The sequence below is a fragment of the Felis catus genome, chromosome C2 (genome assembly GCF_018350175.1).
Source record: "Felis catus isolate Fca126 chromosome C2, F.catus_Fca126_mat1.0, whole genome shotgun sequence".
Taxonomy (NCBI): Eukaryota; Metazoa; Chordata; class Mammalia; order Carnivora; family Felidae; genus Felis; species Felis catus.
In genome coordinates, this window is record NC_058376.1 from 48,244,249 (window position 1) to 48,266,042 (window position 21,794).

Below are 21,794 nucleotides of genomic sequence, written 5' to 3' on the forward strand. Positions count from 1 at the left end.
ACCCAACGTAAAACACCTGACAAATGTTAGTTTCTCTGTCTTTTTTCCTCTCCCCATTTTTTTCCTTCTTTTTTCCCTTTCCACCTTCCCTTGCTCATGAATCTTACTTATTAAGTAAGTAATACAGGTCAAACACCTTGCAAGGGTCTGTGTTATCCATTATGGTTGCCACTAGCCATACATGACTATGGAACACTTGATGTGTGTCTAGTCCCCATTGAGATGTGCTATGAGTGTAAAATACAGAAAGTAAAGACTTAGTACAAAGAAAAAAAAAAGGAATGTGAACTATCCCATCAATTTTTCAATAAATCACACATACTTAAATGATAACACTTTGGATATATTTGGTTAAGTAAAACATAGTCTTAAGATTAATTTCACCTGTTTCTTCTTACTGTAAAAGATGTGGCTGCTGGAAATTTAAAATTACATATATGGCTTGCATTTTATCTCTATGGGACAGTGCTGTACTGGTTGTTGGGGACTCAGTGGTGAAAAGAAATGCAGATCTTGCAGAGCTTTTAGTGTAGTGGGGGAAGTTGGGAAATTACCACCGATGACAAAAACAACAAAAATAAATAAATGAAAAAACAACAAATATAAAATTCCACATTGTAATAAGTACCGTGAAGAAAGGTTTTCTATGGGCAGGAAAACTGGAGGACCTAATTTAGGCTGACTGGTCATGGGAGCCTCTCTGAAGAAGAAACATTTTCGCTGGGCCTTCGGGAAGGCCTTCCTACATGAAGTTTCCAGGAAAAAGTGGAAACAGAGTTCCAGACAGAGGAAACAGACTGCCAGTTGATATTTGTTAAGTCTACCAAACACCTGGCCTGTGGTATGGAGCTGCCAGGAACAAGAAAGGTCCCTGTGTCTTCGGAGCTTGTGGTCTGGTGAGGAGACAGAAAAGACAGGTTCCTGAGTGTGCAGGGCTGAGGCAACTACCAGCTGGTAGTGTTTCTCCTCTCTTCACACTGCCTCAGACCATCACAGACCATAGCCTTGGCTGTGAAGCTCCTCTGGGCCAGTCAGTTCTTTCATCATGGGTAACACTTACATTTGTCCCTTTTCCTCTGTTCTCACTGCTCTGTTCCAACTCAGACTCATCATCTCAGAAACAAGCGTCTGCAATAGCCTCTTAACCAGTTTCCTTGCCTCCAGCCTCTTGTTCCCTTTAATACCTTCTGTGCGTGGCTGTCAGATTAATCTTCCTGAAATACCATTTACACCACGTAACTTCTTTTCTTCAAAGCTTTTACTAGCTTCCTGATACTGGCAGGGGAGCCGTATGTCAGGTGCTCTGTACTTGTCGCAATTTTCACCCTTTCCTTTTCCTGTCGTGGATAATGACAGTTCCCAGCGAAGCCCAGTGTACAGCCGGAATGGCAGCTTCTTTGGCTGACATTGAGCAGCCTTTGAAGCCTCATTTCTAGCCATCTTCCCGTATTTCCACTTCGGCCCTACATTGCCTTCTGGGCCAGGCATGCTGGAGTCCTCATTGTCCTTGAAGCACACAGGGAGGGGCAAGGGCAGATTAGTAAGAGCATGGGTTCCAGAGTCACCCACACCAGCTTCAAATCCCAGCTCTGCCGTTTAACTAGAACCCTTTCAGTAAGTTACTTATCTTTTCTAAGCCTTGGTTTCCTCCTTTCTTAATACCAGGAGGCTAGCGGTAATTTGTATCCTTTGAGAATAGGTGGGAGGATAAGATAAGACACTGTAAGTAGAGTATTTTGCAGGTGCTTCCTCCATATTAAGCCCTAATCTATGCACACTGTTTAAGTAAATGGTAAACCATATATGTGCTGACTAACAATGCTGCCTCCAGAAATCTCTGGCCTTGCTTTCTTTTTTATTTTTTTTGCAACCTCCTTATATCTGGTGATGGATTGTGATCTGACTTCTGTGTAGCTGCGATGCCGACCAGACACTGAATAGTGGTGTCAGGGAGCTAGATGGGGCCTCAAGAGACCATCCAGTGTAGGACCCTGAGGCCCCTCACTGTGTTCGAGTAGATTCTAAGGAGTTACTTGAAAAATCTTTTTAGCCCTTGTGGGGCTTATTATTTTTCTTGCACGGCAGTCTCTGGTTGGCTTTCCCTCCCCAAAGTCCTGTTATTGCTGGTTTATCACATGTTTTTGTCCGCTTTTAATTAGATGTCTTTTTTGACTTCTGTCAATGAGCAACAGTGAAAAAAAGGTTTGAAGCTGGGAATAGAGGAGACTGGCAGTTTAGTTACACCTCAGTTATGAATCTTCAGGTGAGTCGTCTTCTCCCCGCATTCCTGATCATACTTCATAACGTCCTTCATGGAATTAACCAGATCATGGGCTTGGAAGTGTTAAAAGTCTCACACAGATTTAAGGTGCTGTCTTTCCTCACCTGTTTTGTTTTTGTTGGACTTGGTATAAGACTCATTGTTAAAAGGAGGAGGCAATGTGAGGTCTTCTCATAGGAAACATGTAGACAGTGCTATAGGTAGGCTTAAGGAAAACTAGTCATAAGGAATTCTTGTTATTTTATTTTATTTTACTTTTGTTTTATTTTAAGGTTTATTTATTTTGAGAGAGAGAGAGAGAGAGCACATGTGAGGGAAAGCGGGGGGAGGGGCATAGAGAGAGGGAGAGAGAATTCCAAGCAGGCTCTATGCTCAGTGCAGAGCCTGATGTGGCACTCGATCTCACCAACCGTGAGATCATGACTTGAGCCAATATCAAGAGCCAGATGCTCAACCCACTGAGCGAACTAGGCAACCTGCATTTTAAATAAATAATGAAAAATATAATCACCAAAACAGTTCTAATTTTTTTTTCTCCCATCAGTTTTGGATTACAGCAGGATAGGTTATAATTCAAACAAATTAAGTTACAAAGAACACATTGTGCTTCAGAGTCCTCTGAGTAATTAGGAGTCTTTTTTTTTTTTAATTTTTTTTCCAACGTTTATTTATTTTTGGGACAGAGAGAGACAGAGCATGAATGGGGGAGGGGCAGAGAGAGAGGGAGACACAGAATCGGAAATAGGCTCCAGGCTCCGAGCCATCAGCCCAGAGCCCGACGCGGGGCTCGAACTCACGGACCACGAGATCGTGACCTGGCTGAAGTCGGACGCTTAACCGACTGCGCCACCCAGGCGCCCCGATTAGGAGTCTTTTTTAAGGTAGGAAGCTCTAAGTGGAAGGAAATCTTTGGGTCAAGATTGACTTTTATATTTGCAGTCAAAGGCAGAAAGTGAGTAAATGTGGCTACAGTCATGTTTCTCAATTTTTTTTTAGACCAAGACATAAAAATCTCATATCATCTATTAGTATTTTAAAATAGGTATTTAAAATACATAAATATAATTTATGATATATATAATTTTGAGAGCATCATCTTCATCAGGAAACACTGAACAAGGGACTTCATCTTTCTTTGCATTTATCTCTTTGTAAAATGTAGTATGTAGTAGTTTGTCATCAAGAGCAGAATATAATACCTGGTTTAGGGTTAGCACATCATAAATACTTTTGAAGTAAGGATAAGTGAAAATTAACAAAAAAGTAAATTTTGGGGGTGCCTGGGTGGCTCAGTTGGTTAAGCGTCTGACTTTGGCTCAAGTCATGATCTCGTGGTTTGTGAGTTCGAGCCTCGCATCGGGCTCTGTGCTGACAGCTCAGAGCCTGGAGCCTGTTTCAGATTCTGTGTCTCTCTCTCTCTCTGACCCTCCCCCCATTCATGCTCTGTCTCTCTCTCTCTCAAAAATAAATAAACATTACAAAAATTTAAAAATAAAGCAAATTTTTAACAACTCATTTATGGAGACCAAAATGTCTATAAATTACCCCATCTAAATTACTTTGGTATGTGACTATAGGAAAAGAAATAAAGTACCAACAGGAATTCAGAAGATATATTGTATTTGTTAAATCCATTAAGGGAACAGCAAGATTAATATAGTGCCCATCATACTTGACCACCTTTATGTCCAGTCCTTCTTTTTTTTCCTTCCAAATTTTTATTTAAATTCTATTTAGTTGACATATAGTGTAATATAGGTTTCAGGAGTAGAATTTACTGGTTCATTACTTAGATATAACATCCAGTGCTCATCATAATAAGTACCCTCCTTAATACACATCACTCATTTAGCCCATCCCTCCTCCCACCTCTCCTCCATCAGCCCTCAGTTTGTTCTCTGTTGTTAAGAGTCTCTTATGGTTTGTTTCCCTCTCTCTCTCTCTCTTTTTCCCTTCCCATATGTTCATCTGTTTTGTTTCCTAAATTCCACATATGAGTGAAATCATATGATATTAGTCTTTCTCTCACTGACTTATTTCACTTAGCATAATACATTCTAGTTCCATCCACACTGTCACAAATGGCAAAATTTAATTCTTTTTGATAGTTGAGTGATATTCCATTGTGTGTGTGTGTGTGTGTGTGTGAGTGTGTGTATGCCACATTTTCTTTATTCGTTCCTCTGTCAATGGACATTTGGCCTCTCTCCATAGTTTGGCTATTGTTGATAATGCTGCTATAAACATTGGGGTGCATGTTCCTCTTCCAATCTGTATTTTTGTATAAATGAATAGTAATGCAATTGCTGAGTCATAGGGTAGTTCTATTTTTAACTTTTGGAGGAACCTTCACACTGTTCTCCAAAGTGGCTGCATGGTTTGAATTTCTACCAACACTGTAACAGGGTTCCCCTTTTTTTGCATCATTACCAATGTCTGTTGTTTATGATCAGTCCTTCTAACTTTGAGCCCCACGACTCTTATTCTACTTGTTCAGAACTGATTTTCAGAAGAACCAGCAAAGAACCAATTATTTGGTGGCTCTGATGCTAGGAATCATGAAGAGATTGGAAGAAACATTGAAAATCATCATTTATCAATACTTCCAACCTTAGCAAATAAGAGATTGACCCATTTTTTTGTATTCAATTTTTTTTAATGTTTATTTATTTTTGAGACAGGGAGAGACAGAGCATGAACAGGGGAGGGTCAGAGAGAGGGAGACACAGAATCCGAAACAGGCTCCAGGCTCTGAGCTGTCAGCACGGAGTCCGATGCAGGGCTCGAACTCACGGACCGTGAGATCATGACCTGGGCCAAAGTCGGATGCTTAACTGACTGAGCCACCCAGGCGCCCCAAGATTGACCCATTTTTAATATCAGAGGACTTTTGGGATCCCTCCCTACCCCATCCAACAATTGGATTGTGGCTATACTTTTAGTATCTATTGACTGAGAAAAAAAAAAAAAGACATACCAGTTCAGGTGGCCTCTTACAATGGCATCTTGATGCAGGGGTCTGTAGCTTACCTGATGATACCACTGTTTTAGATCAAATTCCTCATTTCAAAAATGAGGCAATGGGACAGTTTTGATTAAGAAATAGCCAGGATAGGGATGCCTGGGTGGCACAGTTGGTTGAGTGTCTGAGTCTTGATTTTGGCTCAGGGCATGATCCAAGGGTCCTGGGATTGAGCCCTGTGTCAGGCTCCATGCTTAGTATGGATTCTCTCTCTTTCTCTCCTTCTACCCCTCTCCCTTACTCACTCTGTCTCTCTCTAAAAAGAAAAGAAAAAGAAATAGCCAGGGTATAATTCAGAAAAGTACAGGATGTTTATTTATTTATTTATTTATTTATTTATTTATTTATTTTTAATTTTTTTTAATGTTTATTTTTTGAGAGAGAGATTGACATAGTGTGAGCATGGGAGGGGCAGAGAGAGAGAGAGAGGAAGACACAGAATCTGAAGCAGGTCCCAGGCTCTGAGCTGTCAGCACAGAGACCGACGTGGGGCTCGAACCCACAAACAGTGAGATCATGACCCTAGCCGAAGTCGGACACTTAACCGACTGAGCCACCCAGGCGCCCCCAGAAAAGTACAGGATGTTTAAATATAGATCTGGAAATATTCAGAAGTCATGGCCTGTGACTTTGTGGTGCAACGGTAGTGTGTCTGACTCTAGAAGTCACAGCTAAATCAACTTGAGATCTCTTACTCAGAGAAACATGTCAGTCTCTTCTAATGAATTTCATGCTTGGAGAAACAGAAACATTATCTTTTTCCCCCAAGTTTATTTATTTATTTTGAGAGAGAGAGCAAGTGAGCACACAAACAGGGGAGGGGCAGAGAGAGGAGAGAAATATTTATTTTTCAAGTTTATTTATTTTGAGAGAGAGAGAGAGAAAGAGAAAGGGAGAGAGAGAGGGTGAACAAGCAGGGGAGGGGCAGAAAGAAAGACAGAATCCCAAGGAGGCTCCACACCATCACCATCAGCACAGAGCCTGATGCAGGGCTGGAACCCGTGAACCATGAGATCGTGACCTGAACTGAGATGGAGAATCAGATGCTTAACTGACTGAGCCACTCAGGCACCCTGAAACAGACATATTCTTGAATTTTTTCCTCTTATGTTCATGTGGCACTTCAGTGTCAAATTCTTCCCCAGCTTCATGGGTATGGCTTGAGAAATCTCTACCCTGAGCTGTTGCAATGTTCTTTACCCAATGGAAATCGTTTCATGGGATGCCAGATAAAACACAGGGCACCCAGTGAAATCTGAATTTCAAATAACACATGAAACATATAGGACATGTTTATGCTAAAAAAATTTGTTGCTTATCTAGAATTCAGATGTCACTGAGTATCCTATACTTTTGTTGCTGTTGTTGCTGCTGCTGAATTTGGTCTATACCACATTGTCCAAAGTGGTACCAAGTGTTGAAGGGCAGGAACTAGAAATGTGGGTGACATTCTTGCATAGTTGTCAACACTGGTTATTGACATATTTTCTGGGGACCTTTAAGATCTCTGTCAAAGGCTATGAGGCTTGTGTATAGTTTTCTCACGAAGCCTTGCTGTTTTTCATGGCCATGTAACTCAACTCAGACACTGGCAGCCCAGCCTAGAAAAATTTACTCTTTCTTCTTTATTCCCTATGTTCATTCTCATTTACCTTGAGGTTTGTCACGACCTTGTGCCCTGCCCTTCTGTAAGGTGGAGGCAGAAACAAAGGTGGATATTTCTTTGGGCTGAAGTAATGACTTTAAGGGTGAATCAAGGGACAGGGGATAGGGCAGGAGGGAAGGAGTCTTCAACTCACTCTGACCCCTCATTTTCTTGTATAGGAGTCAGAGCTTTTTCCATGGAGTATAGCGAACTACAAAACTCTCCACTTTTTGTTGTCTGAATGTGAATTTAGAGGAGGCCAGAGTTTTTTTGTTTTTAATTTTTTTTAACACTTTATTTATTTTTGAGAGAGAGAGAGAAATAGAGAGAGACAGAGAATGAGCAGGGGAGGGTCAGAGAGAGAGGGAGACACAGAATCCTAAGCAGGTTCTGGGCTCCAGGCTCTGAGCTATCAGCACAGAGCCCAAAGTGGGGCTTGAACCTCGAGATCATGACCTTAGTCAAAGTTGGCGCTTAACTGACTGAGGCACCCAAGCGCCTCTAGAGGAGGCTAGAGTTTAGATGCCTATCAGAGATGCCTATTTCTGTCTCTTCTTTTTTTTTTTTTTCTTTTTTCTTTTCTTAGTTTCTCTCTCCTGTACACATTTTATTCAAAATAAAATCTGGCATTGGGCCAATTTTTTTTCGCTTATTTAATTTGTAAAATGGGATATTCTAGGATTTTCTTAACTCCAATTGTGAAATCAATGATTTTATTCCCAAACCATGCAGAATACAATGACAAAGCCAAAGAAAGAGCCCATTTGAATGAATATTCACATTGAAATTATGCCACCTCAGGGGCAAAGCTGGGTAAAAGAATGGCTCTCATAACAGATCCTACGAGTTAGAGAGCTTTTGCTTTTTAAGAAGTTGGAAAAAAAGCACTGCAAATTAGGCTACTTGTTACATGGGATTTTGTTTCTTGCCCAGGAAATGGGATTTTGAAGGTTAATTTTACAAAATTCTATGATGACGAATGCCAAAATTCACTCCCTTTGGTGGTGAGGGTGGACTATTTAGAATCAGAGCATGTGCAGAAATTAGAAATAGAGCACTTAGTGGTAGACTCTAACAATTAGAAGAAAATAAGAGCTAGAAAGCAGTAGCATGAGTTGGCTTAAGAGTAGGAATTGCTTAGGGGCGCCTGGGTGGCTCAGTTGGTTAAGCATCCTGATCTCATGGTTTGTGAATTCGGTTCCCACATCAGGCTCTGTGCTGACAGGCTCAGAGCCTGGAGCCTGCTTCGGATTCTGCATCTCCCTCTTTCTCTGCTTCTCCCCCTCTCATGCTCTGTCTCTCTGTGTGTCTCTCTCTCTCAAAAATAAACTTAAAAAATTTTTTTAAAAAAAGCATAGGCATTGCTTAGATTTATTGATCTAACATTTTTTAATGCAAGCTTGGTGCTTGAATGAGTAAGGAACTCCTGGTTAGTGAGAAGAGATTGAGAGTAAAAATGCAAGAAAGTGCTGTGGTAAAGGGATGTGCGGGTACTGAGGGCCAGAGGAGGTGCAGTGTAAATTAGACTGGAAGTTCATGATCAAGAGAAGAGTCACCTCCAAGGCCAAGCCCTTCCAGCTTTCATTTCTCCTTTGTGAGTCTTGCAGTCACAGCCTTGGATTTAAATCAGGACAGCCTTGATTTCTAACATGCTGCTATGTTGTCAGGCTCAGTGACAGAAAAACTGGGTCTCTGGTTGACTTTTCCATTTATTTTCATCTTTCCCAAGTTTTCAAATGGAAAATTTCAAGAAGATTCCAAAGTAGAAGAAACAGTATAACATAGTTGTTACCTAGTTTCAACAATCACTAACTCATAGCCAACTTTCTTTTATCTATTTCCTAATCCATATTTTCCTCCCCCAAATCATTATTTTTGTGTTAGAATTCTCCAGAGAACAGAACCAGAAGGATGTATGTATATGTATATACAAATACATGGGGTTGGAGAAAGAGAGAGAGAGAGAGAGAGAGAGAGAGAGAGAGAGAGAGAGAGATATTAGAGGAATTGACTCTTGCAATTATGGGGGCTGGCAAGTCTGAAATCTGAAGTCCTAAACCAGCAGGCTGGAGACCCAAGGAAGAGTTGATGTTGCAGTTTCTATTAGGAAAACAATCTGGAGGCCAGATTGCTTCCTTTCTCTTAAAGCTTTCAAATGATTAGATGAGCTCTCCACTGCCCTCCCCCTGCCCCCCCCCCCCGTGTGGAGGGTAATCTGCTTTATTCAATGTCTAAATGTTGAATGTTGATTCTGTCTAAAAAATACCCTCACAGCAACATCTAGATGGTGTTTGACTAAAAATTGGGTATCATGAGCTTAGCAAGTTTAACACAAAATCAACCATTACAATTTTGAAACTAATTCAAGTCATATTGTTTGGTCCATAATATTTCAGTGTGTATCTCTAAAAAATAAAGATTCCTTAAAAAACTTAAACACAATGCTATTATTACCCCTGTGAAATTTAAAATCCTGAATTATTTTTATTTGAATTAAGATCTAAATATTGTCCATACATCACAATTGTAGATACCACTCAGAACTCTCTATTGGTATATGTGTTCTCCTTTTACCTCTGTTTTTCTTAAATTTATCTGTTGAAGAAACTAGTTTGTCCTGTATAATTTTGCATCATCTGGATTTTACTGTTGTATCCCTAAGATATCGTTTGACATGCTCCTCTGCTCCTGAATGTCCTATCAATTGGTAATTATATAGAGAGGCTGAATCACACCGAAGCTAATTTTTTTTTTTTTTGCAAGAATACTTCAGGCACACCTTGTCAGGTTATCTCTCTGGGATGTCAACCATTTTTTTAAAAATTTAAATCCAAGTTAGTTAACATAGTGTAATAATGATTTCAGGAATAGAATTTAGTGATTCATCACTTATATACAACACCCAGTGCTCATCACATCAAGTGCCCTCCTTAATGCCCATCACCCATTTAACCCATGCCCTCACCCAACACCCCACCACAACCTCAGTTTGTTCTCTGTATTTAAGAGTCTGTAATGGTTTGTCTCCTTCTCTGTTTTTATCTTATTTTTCCTTCCCTTTCCCTATGTTCATCTGTTTTCTTTCTTAAATTCCACATGAGTGAAATCATATATTTGTCTTTCTCTGACTGACTTATTTTGCTTAACACAATACACTCTAGTTCCATCCACGTTGTTGCAAATGGCAAAATTTCATTCTTTTTGATCACCGAGTAATATTCCATTGTGTGTATATACCACATCTTCTTTATCCATTCATCAGTCGATGGACATTTGATCTCTTTCCATACTTTGGTTATTGTTCATAGTGTTGCTGTAAACATTGAGGTGCATGTGCCCTTCCGAATCAGCATTTTTGTATCCTTTGGATAAATACCTAGTACTGCAATTTCTGATTTATAGGGTAGTTCTATTTTTAATTTTTTGAGGAACCTCCATACTGTTTTCCAGAGTGGCTGCACCGGTTTGCATTCCCACCAGCAGTGCAAAAGGGTTCTTTCTCTGCGTCCTTGCCAATATCTGTTGTTGCCTGAGTTGTTAATTGTAGCAATTCTGACAGGCGTGAGGTGGTATCTCATTGTGGTTTTGATTTGTATTTAGCCATCTTTGTTTATTAGTGGCTGAGTTTATTAATTCATTAGGGCTTGTGAATTCTAAATTCTATCACTTCTTCTGCATTTACTAGCTGAAATATTTATATAAAGAGGAATTTCCCCCCATTAACTATTGAGGTATAGTTCTTCTTAATTCTTTTTTTTTTTTTTAATTTTTTTTCAACGTTTTTTATTTATTTTTGGGACAGAGAGAGACAGAGCATGAACGGGGAAGGGGCAGAGAGAGAGGGAGACACAGAATCGGAAACAGGCTCCAGGCTCTGAGCCATCAGCCCAGAGCCTGACGCGGGGCTCGAACTCACGGACCGCGAGATCGTGACCTGGCTGAAGTCGGACGCTTAACTGACTGCACCACCCAGGCGCCCCTCTTCTTAATTCTTTAAAAAATTTTTTTTTGATGTTTATTTTTGAGAGAGAGAGAGAGAGAGAGAGAGAGAGCACAAGGGGGAGAGGGGCAGAGAGAGAGAGGGAGACACAAAATCAGAAGCAGGTTCCAGGTTCCAGGCTGTCAGCACAGAGTCCAACACTAGGCTTGAACCCATGAACCGGGAGATCATGACCTGAGCCGAAGTCAGACTCTTAACCAACTGAGCCACCCAGGCACCCAGTTCTTCCTAATTCTTCATTCCAGCATTTGCCAAATTAAGGTTGATAATTACTAGGCATCTGCCGACATGTTCTTGTGGGCAGAGAAAGAGGTCTGTAAACTTTCTATTATAATAATCTAACTCTGCACTTTCATTTCAACAAGAACTGAGAAATATTATTAGCATCTCCTAGATCACCTGCATACACATCTTATATCGGAGTTCAACCAATGATATCTGTGCTGCAGCTTACATTTTTATTTAGGATTGTGACAGGCAAGAAGCACTGCTTTAATTATCAAGGGTTGATGCATAAAGAATATGGACTTAACATGCCAAACAGCCTTTCAGTGGAATTTAATTTGAATAGAAAATTGAGTCCACTGGGGGACAAAATAATATACATGTTCTGAACCAAAAAGAATATACCCTGGAGCTGTCAGTGTGATAGTCATGCCGTGAAAGTCCATTTATTTTAGCAGAAGTAATTATTATATTTTATTTGTTTATTTGGTTGTGTTGGTTTTGTAGTTTTTCTTATATTTAATTTGTAAATTGGTTTATTTTTATAATTGTCCAAATATATATTTTTACTATGTAAGAAAGTTTATAATAAAAACAATTTAAGGCAACATAGTGGCTCTGGAAAGAAATTTTTTTTTTTTACTTTTAAAATGTCTGCATATTATGCGAGTTTGAGAAACACTGCTTTGTCCCATTGTGGCTTTCATAAGCTATTAGTGAATCTCACTTTCAGTGTAATTTGTCTTGTTAAGGAGTGACCCTCTTGCTGAGGGTATTTGGAATCCAACAGTGTGCATCTAGAGACCGACACCCTGGGAGACTCCAAGGAAAGACTTGTACTGGGGAAAGGGTGTTTTGGGGCCCTCTGCCCTCCTGACAGCATTGTAAACCACCAAATGCAGGCAGCTGCTTCCTTGTGTATTGTTCACTGGAGCCTTGTAAGGTCTGGTAAATGGAGAATCTTAGGCCGTGCCTACACATCACCAAAACAACTCTTTGGAAAGATAAAAAGCAGAATAAAAACCACCTAAAGCAGTCTTCTGCAACTTAAAAAAATTTTTTTAAGTATTTATTTTTGAGAGACAGAGCATGAGTGGGGGAAAGGCAGAGAGAGAGGGAGACACAGAGTTCCAAGCAGACTCCAGGCTCTGAGCTGTCAGCACAGAGCCCGACCCGGCCCAAACCCACGAACTGTGAAGTCATGAGCTGAGGTCAGATGTTTAAGGGACTGAGCCACCCAGTCATCCCAGTCTTCTCCAACTTTAATGCGATGATGAATTCCCTGGGGGATTTTTTTTTTTTAAAATGCAGATTCTGACTAAGTTGGGGGTGGGACCAGAGAAGCTGCTTTTCTAACCCTCCCAAGTGGTGCTTCCCCTTACCCCGTATATTAACTATTTTGTTGATATGTCCCAGTCATTTTACTTGATTTTCCTTGGAGAATACATGTCAAGTTCTCAGTACAGTGTTTGAGACAGCCAGCATTCAGTGAACGATTCTTGTTATGGTTGTAACAATTAGCTTTTGAGGTGTGGAGGGCAGAAATGATGGAAGAGAGGGTGAGGATTAGAGGTGGACAGACTTGAGTCAAGATTCCGGTTTTTCCACTTACAAGCTTATGGACTTGGGAAGTGAGTTAACTTTTCAAGTCTCTGTCTGGTTAAATGATTCCTCTCATGGAATCGAGAGGACTTTATTTTGGCTCCTAGAGTGGTGGGTTCTCTAAAGGGTCATTTTTCTTCCATTGTCCCTTTTGGACATAGACTTGGGGTTGAGTCTTGGGTTCAGTCATGACACTATAATCACATTACAGTTCTTATGAAATGCACCTCTTTGCTATTATCTCTAACACAGTGATAATAATTATGGGATTAAATTCATTGGTGCGTGTCAGGTGTGTTGGCATAGAATAGGAATCCTGTCACCATGAGCCTTTCTCTCCACTTCACTTCACGTTGTGTTTGGTGAGGCTGACTAACCTTAGATGGCAGGTTTATGAGAAGGGCCCAATGCTTTCAACTCTGGCTAACTAGAATCATCTGGAAAGCTTACAAAATGAAAAAGGAAAGAAAGAAAGAAAGAAAGAAAGAAAGAAAGAAAGAAAGAAAGAAAGAAAGAGAAAGAGAGAGAAAGAGAGAGAGAGAGAGAGAGAGAGAGAGAGAGAGAAAGAAAGAAAGAAAGAAAGAAAGAAAGAAAGAAAGAGGATTCCCAGGTCTCACCCTCAGACATTCTGATTTAATTGTTCTGCGTGGGAACCAGAGGCTCTAAGTGTTTTTCTCGTTCCCAGATGGTTTTGCTGTGGTAGCTGTGTGGAGAACCACTGCTCTAGCAGACATTGAAACCTTGATCACCATCACCGGACCCTGAGCATTCCTCCTAACTTGCATGGACCAATCACACCTCTTCCACCTCCACTCCAGCCTTTCTGGTTGTTTCTTCTTATTCACTTGTCTAATTTTTATGCATTCCTGCAACTCCACTCCTACTGCTGCCCCTCCCTTGGCACATTGGGCGAAGCACTTCCAGAGCCCATCACAAGCAGGCAGGGCAGGGGAGATTAGGCTTGTGGTGCCTCCTGACCCCGCTCTTCACATCCTGGACATGCACAGAAATCACAGTGGGCACCAGCCTGAGGAGGAAGGATAGCCGTCTGGAGAGCTCTGAGACATTTATGCAGTACCTACCATGCGGCAGGAACTTTACTAGCATTAGGTCAGTTTATCCTCAGCTTTATAAAGTAGTTCTATTAATGGAATAATTCCCATTTTATAGAAGAAACTGAGGCAAAGTTAAATAATATGCTTCAGATCAAGCATACAGAGGTGAATCTGGCCTTTGGATTCAAGTAGTCTGATTCCAGAATCTGAGTTATTAATCCCCTGGGGGCAGATTTTAAAATGCTGATGCCCAGGTTTACCCACACTAATTGAAGCAATTCTAGGAGTTGAGATCCAGGCATTGGTTGCTTTTTTTGTTAGGTCTTCAAGGGATTCTATGTATAGCCAGGATCAGAAGTAGACATCACTATGCTTTTGAGCCTCCCTCAGTGACATGGATCCTGTGAGTCTGTCGAAGCCTCCTTCTATTACTGTTCTCTTCTTCCCCTCTGTCAGTGATTTTTAAAAATGTTGTTTTTGTGATTGTCAGAAGCCCTTCTTGTGACTGGCATTCCTAAGGGGGTGTGGTCAGTTTTGGCCTCAAAGATGTTCATGCCCTAATCTCTAGAAACCCAGAAGATGTTACCTTACATGTATAGGGGTGGCAAAAGTTGGCTTCTACCCATGTTGGTTTTTTAGCTGGGACTCTTTAACAAAAAGACAGATAACAAGAAGAAAACAGTTTTTTAACCTGTGCAGTGCACATCACTCAGGAGAAACCTTAACGAAAAGTAACTCAAAGCAGCATCTTAGAATTCTGGCTTATGTACATCTTTAACAAAGAACAAGAAATTTGTAGAGAAAGGACAGGACAAAGTAAATCAGTTTTAAGCTTCCAAGGACAGAAAACCATGGGAAGATAAATATACGGGAGGGAACTAATGGAATAAGTTTTGTTTGGGGATTTCTCTGGTGCCATCTCTGGGCTGATAAGCATCTGTCTCCAGTGAAAGGGGAATTTATAACCTGTGTTTAGTCAGTAAAAGGGAGGATATAGAGAGTTTTCCCTGCATTCTTAATTACCTTCAGCTCGAAATAATTTTTATGTCAAAGAGACATATTTTGGGGTGACACATTCTGGCTTCCTTCACATGGTAAAAGGTGTTTGGAAGATCTGATTAAATTAAGGATTTGGGGATGAGGAGATGACTATGGATTATTCAGGTTAAGCCCAATGTAATCACAAGGGTCCTTATAACAGTAAGGCAGGAGAATCAGAATCAGGACAAGTGGCAACAGGAGAATGGGGTCAGCGTCAGTGAGAGAGAATGAGGTCTGAGCGAGACTCATTTCAGACTTTTGACCTCCAGAATCGTAAGATGTTGCAGTAATTTGTTAAAGCAACAACAGGAAACTAAAACAAGGTTATTATGGTGTTGCAGAAAGAAAACCGCCAATCTGTACCCCAGAGATTTGGGTTGCTTTTCTGCCTTGTACCACTTATTGGCTACAAACATTCAGGCAAGCTGCCAAATGTCTAAATGCCTCTTCTGCAAAATGGAACCAGTAAAAATGGATATATTTGAGGGCAGGACTGGGCCAATGGTGTCATAAACTTCACATGTGTTCCCTACTGTAGCCTTGATCTTTGAGCTTAGCTCAGCCCAGCCTAGCTCAGAACTTCAGAAGTGGAACCACTGTCCCCACCGCCCCAAACTGAGCCTGAGCGCTCTTATGGCTTTGCGTTATTTTCTCAAGAGCTGAAATTACCCTGTTTCTTTCTTTACTTGTCAGAGGCACTTGCCAAAATCAGGAGTCATTATTTCCTATGTTGCGCCTATCTTTTTTGGGGGGGCTATTTTTAAAAAATTAGTAATTAAAATAAACGAGACATACATTTCCTGACACCAAGAGGCAAAGAAACAGAAGAGTTATTCTGCCGACATTTCCTCCCCTACATCAACAAAATTGTACAATGTTTAGGTGTCACCATACTGCTTTCAGCCTCTGCTTGTTTTATTCACTTATTTTTCCAATAGCTGGTTTTGAACATGACTTGTCCTCCCTCACCACCACTTCCATTATTTGAGGGTGGCATTATGCCCACATTATCCATCTTTTTCAACATGGAAGGTGTTCTATACGGATCATAATTTGATTGCACCTGGTCCAAATATATAGTTGGCAGTGATGATATCCAATGCTAAGTCCTTGACCTCGTGTATGTCATATTTAATGTCAGGCCCTTCTTCTTCCTTAGTAGTAATATAGAAAACTTGGAAGATTTTTGCCTAAAAGGTCATGAGAATCTTGCAAACTGTATTTTTCCAAATGATGGTTGTTTTGTTTTATTAGTTGCAATAACGCATACTTTATCTTTCTGAAAAAGGCACCCATAATCTTGGTTGGACTTATTTTGAGACAATATGTAACAGTTAAACTTGTTACATTTCTCTTTTTTTTTGCAATAGAAAATAAAAAAAATCATTTTCATGTTAAGGGGATTTGACCTAGGGTCTTCTAAACAAGTACTGCTTAATTGGGGAAGGGAATATGATTTTGCCCCTCAGGGGACTTTTATCGATGTCTGTAGATATTTTTGATGTCACAACGAGGGGAAAAATTCTGCCAGAATCTAGTAGGCAGAGGCCAGACATGTTGCTAAATAAATATTCTACACAGCACAAGATGGCCCCACATAACAAAGAATTATCTGGCCTAGAATGTTAATAGTGCCACTGTTGAGAAATACTGCCTTAGACCAGTGTTTATCAAACTCTAATATGCATGTGAATCACCTGGGAATCTGACTAACATGAGGCCTTCAATGGATAGAGATGGACCTGGAACACTGTGTTTGTTTCATAAATATTAGTTGAAAGCATGGATCGATGGATGGAGAAATGAGGGAATGAATGGACAAGCAGGCAGCCGAGAGCACTAGTTATTATTTCCATACATATCTCTGAGCAACCTTAGAGGCACTCATCCCAAAGAAAAATGAATTTCTTTTCTACAAGGCCAGCAATTTGCCAAAAGCCTTTCCCAGGGTGCCACAGACTTCCTCAGATTAAAAACAGCTTCTTTTCTCTGATGTTTCACACTGTCCCTTCTGGCACAGGGTAAAGGTTCAATCGTTAGTTATTTGGGGTGGTTACTAAGGCTGGATGTGTATTGGATACAGTGGGAAAAAGCCAGAGGCCCAAGCCCTTGCCCTGCACCTGAACCTGCCCCAGGGGAAAAAGATCCAGATGGAATCATATTCATGTGTGTGTAGGCAGCAGGGAGAAAGGAAGAAATGAATAACCAGAATAAGTTTTTAGAGGAAAATCTGGTTAGAATGAATTTCGTAGAATAGCCTGGTGGGGAAAGGACATCTACCAGTGGGCAACTTGTGGCAGAGACATGGAGAATGGCATGAGTGTGTACTGTGTAAGCCTGTGAACTTCAGGAACTCAGAGATCTGTTAACGCTAGTTGGCAAATCATTTCCTTTTTACATATGCGTGGCTTTCTGGGCTCCTATTGATTACCTTCTGTCTGCCACTCCTCCACACACACAAATACAAACAAAGCCAAAATTTGGAATCTGATCCAGAAGTGCCTCTCCTTCCCGAGATGGTTTCCATGCTGTTGACGGCTATTTGCTTGGAATCCGGACACATCACTGCTGGTCTCCTGAAAATTGGTTGTGGTAGGCAGACGGGAGAAAAGGAAGGGAAGAGCAGGATGTAGGAAGGTGGGTAAAGAAGAGGTGAGGCAGCCAAAGCCATGAGAATGTGGCCACAGGGTGTTCTCTGCAGATAGGCCAAGGATTCATCCAGATGACCTTGTCAATAGAGCTCTTAACAATAGCAATTCTTCTGGTAGAAGGTTTGATGCAAAGGAACATGTCAACATTGTTGATTCAGGTGTGGTCATTGCAGTTTGGTTATATATGCTTAATAGTGAGTCTAGGCCACCAGGTGCCTGTGCCTCCGCTCTGAACCACAGTGACAGAGCTTTCTTTTGTGGGTAGGGAGTGGATAGCAAAATACTGGGGTTGGAAGTCATGTCTTTGTTGAAGCAGTTCATCAAGATGGATGCATGTTCGTCATCCTCCTTGGGATTCCAAGAGATTCAAGTTTGCTATGATGCAGGTTTAGTAGGGAGTGCTATTTCTATTTCACCAGAAATGGTGGTGAAACTTTGAGTAGGATGATGAGTTTTGGTTTCTTGTATTTTGGGTTTTTTTGAGAGAGTGCGTGAGCAGGGGTGGGGAGGGGCATAAAGAGAGGGAGAGAGAATACCAAGCAGGCTCTGCACTGTCAGCTCAAGGCCCAACACTGGCCTTGATCTCATAAACTGTGAGATCATGACCTGAGTCAAGATCAAAAGTTGGACACTTAACCAACTGAGCATGATGGGTTTTTAAATGCAACATCAAGTACACAATTTATGGAAGAAAATATGTATGTTAGATCATATGAAAATTAAAACTTCCATTTCTGTGAAAGGCACTTTTAAGAAAAGGAAAAGACAAGTCATAGACTGAGAGAATATTTGCAAACCATACATCTGATGAAGAACTAATATATGAAATATACAATGAACCCCTAAAGGTCAATAATGAGAAAACAATTAAAAAGTGAATGGAAGATCTGAACAGACACCTCAGAAAAGGAAATATCCAGATGGAAAATTATCATATGAAAAGCTCCTCAACATCATATATCATTAGGGAACTGCAAATTAAAACAACAATGAGATAGCACTACGTACCAATTAGAATGGCCAAAACCTAGAACACTGACAATAACAAATGCTAGAGACAATATGGAAAAATAAGAACTCTCTCGTTTGTTGCTGGTAGAAATACAAAATGGTGTAGCCACTTTAGAAGACAACTTGCCAGTTTCTTACAAAGCTAAAAATAGTCTTACTGTATGATCCAGGATTGTGCTCCCAGGTATTTACTCAAATGAGTTGTGGCTACTCAACTTTCATCAGTTATATTTATTACAAATATCTTCTATCTCTTTTATGTGTCTTTTAACTTTATTTATGGTACCATTGTGATAGAGGCATTATAGATCCAGGGCTAAGTATCAATGCCAGCTCCATATGTATCCCTTCCATGACCTTGGACATTTTAGTTCATTTCTAACTTTGCCTCAATTTCTTCATCTATAAAATTTAGGGGTGAATTTTGCTGCATGTAAGTTATACTTCAGTGGAACTAATTGAAAGGAGAAACAGAGACTCCTTCTGCCCTTTCTTCTCTCCTGCAGCCTAGAACATGATTGTGATGGCTGGAGCTTTGGTAACTATCTTAGATTATGAGGATAAGGCTCATATTGAAGAGAAGGAGTAGGGAAACTGAAAGAGACTTTTATACGTGATAGGATTTCATTTCCATATCAAATAAAACAGTTATGAAAATAGAGTATTCAGGGATGGGATGGTGGATCTACAAAGTTGCCAGCAAAAAATATTTAAATCTATTTTATGTAACAAAAAAAAATCTTAAAACTTGCAGATGTCAAAATAATAGCTAACATTTATTGATTGCTTTCTGTTTACCAATTACCCTTCAAGTAAGTACTTTGCATTTTAACTTATTTAATCTTCACAAGAAACCTCTGAAATACTTTTATCACTTTGATTTTATAGATGGAGAAATTTATTCAGAGATGTATCAGTTTGTTTGTGCATTCACTAGTTGGGCATTTAGGCTGTTTCTGGGTTTTGGTTATTATGAATAAAGCTACTGTGAGCATTCATGTACAAATCTTTGTGTGGACATAATTTTAATTTCTCTGGGATAAATACCTAGGAGTGGAATTGCTGGGTCAAATGATAAGTGCACGTTTAACTTTATAAAAAGTGACGAACTGCTTTTGAATGAGGCTATACAATTTTGCGTTCCCACTGGCAGTGTATGAGAGATCCAGCTGGTCCACATCCTTCCTTGCCAGTGTCATTGTTATTGTCAGTCTTCTTAAATGTAGCCATTCTGGTGAATGAGGATTGGTATTTGTTATTTTAATTAGCATTTCCCAAATGATTAATGACGTTGGGCATCGTTTCCTGTGCTTCTTTGGCATTCATATATGCTTTTTGAAGAGGTCAAATGTATCAGCCCTCTTTACTTTATGTATTTTGTTAAAAAAAATCCTTTCTTATCCCAAGGCCATAAGGATATTTTCAAATGTTTTCTACTAAAAATTTTAACATTTTATTTTCACAATTAGGTCTTTAAACCACCTGGAATTTATTTTTGAATCTGGTGCAAGGTAGGGATCTAGTTTGATTTTTATTGATAACTAGAAGACTCAATTGTCAAAACACTATTAATTTTTTATTGTTGGTAATTTGTGTTGTCATTTTTGCCACTTACTAGCTTCCCATATGTGTAGGGGTTCCAGTTGTATTTTCTATTGTCTTCTACTCCCACGGTAAGAGTGACTTCACTATCCCCTGTAAGTTTCTGCCATTTCTTATGTCTAGAGTGCTCTTTCCTTTCAGCCCCACTTTCAAAATCTTACTCATTCTTCAAAGTTCAGCTCAAATGGTTCTTATAGTCTTACAGGATCTTGGCATAGGCCTGTCTCACTCCTGTAAATCAAATGAAAGGGCTCATCATACCCCTAGTGTTTTATTCCTTTACCCTAAATCTTGGCTCACCTCCTTGGTATCACAGTCATGTGTGTTTTTTCTTCTTTGTTCTGCCAAACTGTAAACACGTATATGTTGCTGATGTAGACAGAATAATGTCCCCACCACATTCTGATTCATGGAACATGTGAATATATTACATGGCAAAAAGGATTTTGCAGAGGGGACAAAGTTAGTGACCTAGAGATGAGGAGATTATTCTGGCAGGCCCAGTCTAATCACCTGGGTTTTTAAAATTGGAGAACATTTGCCAGCTGAGTTGTAGCAGCCATGAAAAATAGATATACTTGCTCACCATAGAGTCTCCTATAACCTGAAAAAGATTGTTAGATGTATGTGAAGTACTCAATCATTGTTCATTGACTTGAATTGTGAATAGAATGATTTCTTTAGGTTCTTACCACATCACTGATACTTATCTCTAGCATCTAGACCTTTATCAAATGAAGTCATTGCAGACTACTCAGACCAGCTTTCCTTTTGGTTGGCATCCCTGTGCACTCTGACTCTGACTCCAATAGTGCTGAATGTTCAGGCTATGTGCAAAGTTTCACTTCCTTTACATGTGCTGACAACTCAATGGTAGAAAGTCCCAGAAGGAGAAGTCCTTTCCTTATGGTGTTTAACCTAGTCACAGGTACTCAATGAGTACTGATGGGGTCATTTTGAAATCATTTCTAGTCTTTGCCTTTATGTAGGGGAACAGTATGAGATTTGGAATGAGATATATAAGGACCTTGGAATCCTGGCTCTGGCCTTTACTCCTTTATGACTTACAGTAGGTCAGTAAATCTCTTGGAATCTCAGTTTTCTCACACCTATGGTGGAAATAATAATACTTTCTTGAGTTGTCTCAAGGATAGAATAAACAGATGTGTGAGAAGATATTAGCACATAGTGGATGTTTTATGAATGCTAGCTTCCTTCCCATCTCAGGTGCACCACTACTAACAAAAATAGTCCAGGCTTCTATTTACTTAGAAGAGTTCATTACAGGCAGGTAATGCAACATGACATTTGTTCTTACTTTCTGTTTGTTGGTTTTATTTTTTAATGCATATGTATTTGGATTAGCTCACCCTAGGTCATTTTTTAAAATGTAGAGTTCTGTTTGACATTCTGGATTTTTGGTTAAGAATAGCCCATTTGACATGGGTGGGTTTGATATTTCAAGATTGACAGGGGTATGGGTGTAAAAGGCTGGGGTATAAAAGAGATCAAAATAAAATAAAATATCTTAATAATATATGATGACATAAAACAAAATAGAATGACAGCACCCTAGAATGGTTATTGTCTTCTCCTGGAGCCAGATTATCATTCTGGCCTTGGGAGCAGCTGTTGAGCCACCCACCTCTGTTCAATATG

At 40.0% G+C, this 21,794-nt stretch overlaps 1 protein-coding gene across 3 annotated transcripts in view; it reads left to right on the forward strand.

Moving 5' to 3' along the window:
• The window catches only part of TMEM45A (transmembrane protein 45A), a 72,876-nt gene that overhangs the window by 27,667 nt on the left and 23,415 nt on the right, over positions 1-21,794 (forward strand). Inside the window, exon 1 of one of the 3 annotated variants that reach the window (XR_006585003.1) lies at positions 2,239-2,263. The exons of the other annotated variants lie outside the window; for them this stretch is intronic. The gene's annotated coding sequence lies outside the window, so the exon portion shown is untranslated. Of the gene's footprint in view, positions 1-2,238; positions 2,264-21,794 lie in introns of those variants that run through there. 3 annotated transcript variants of the gene reach the window in all.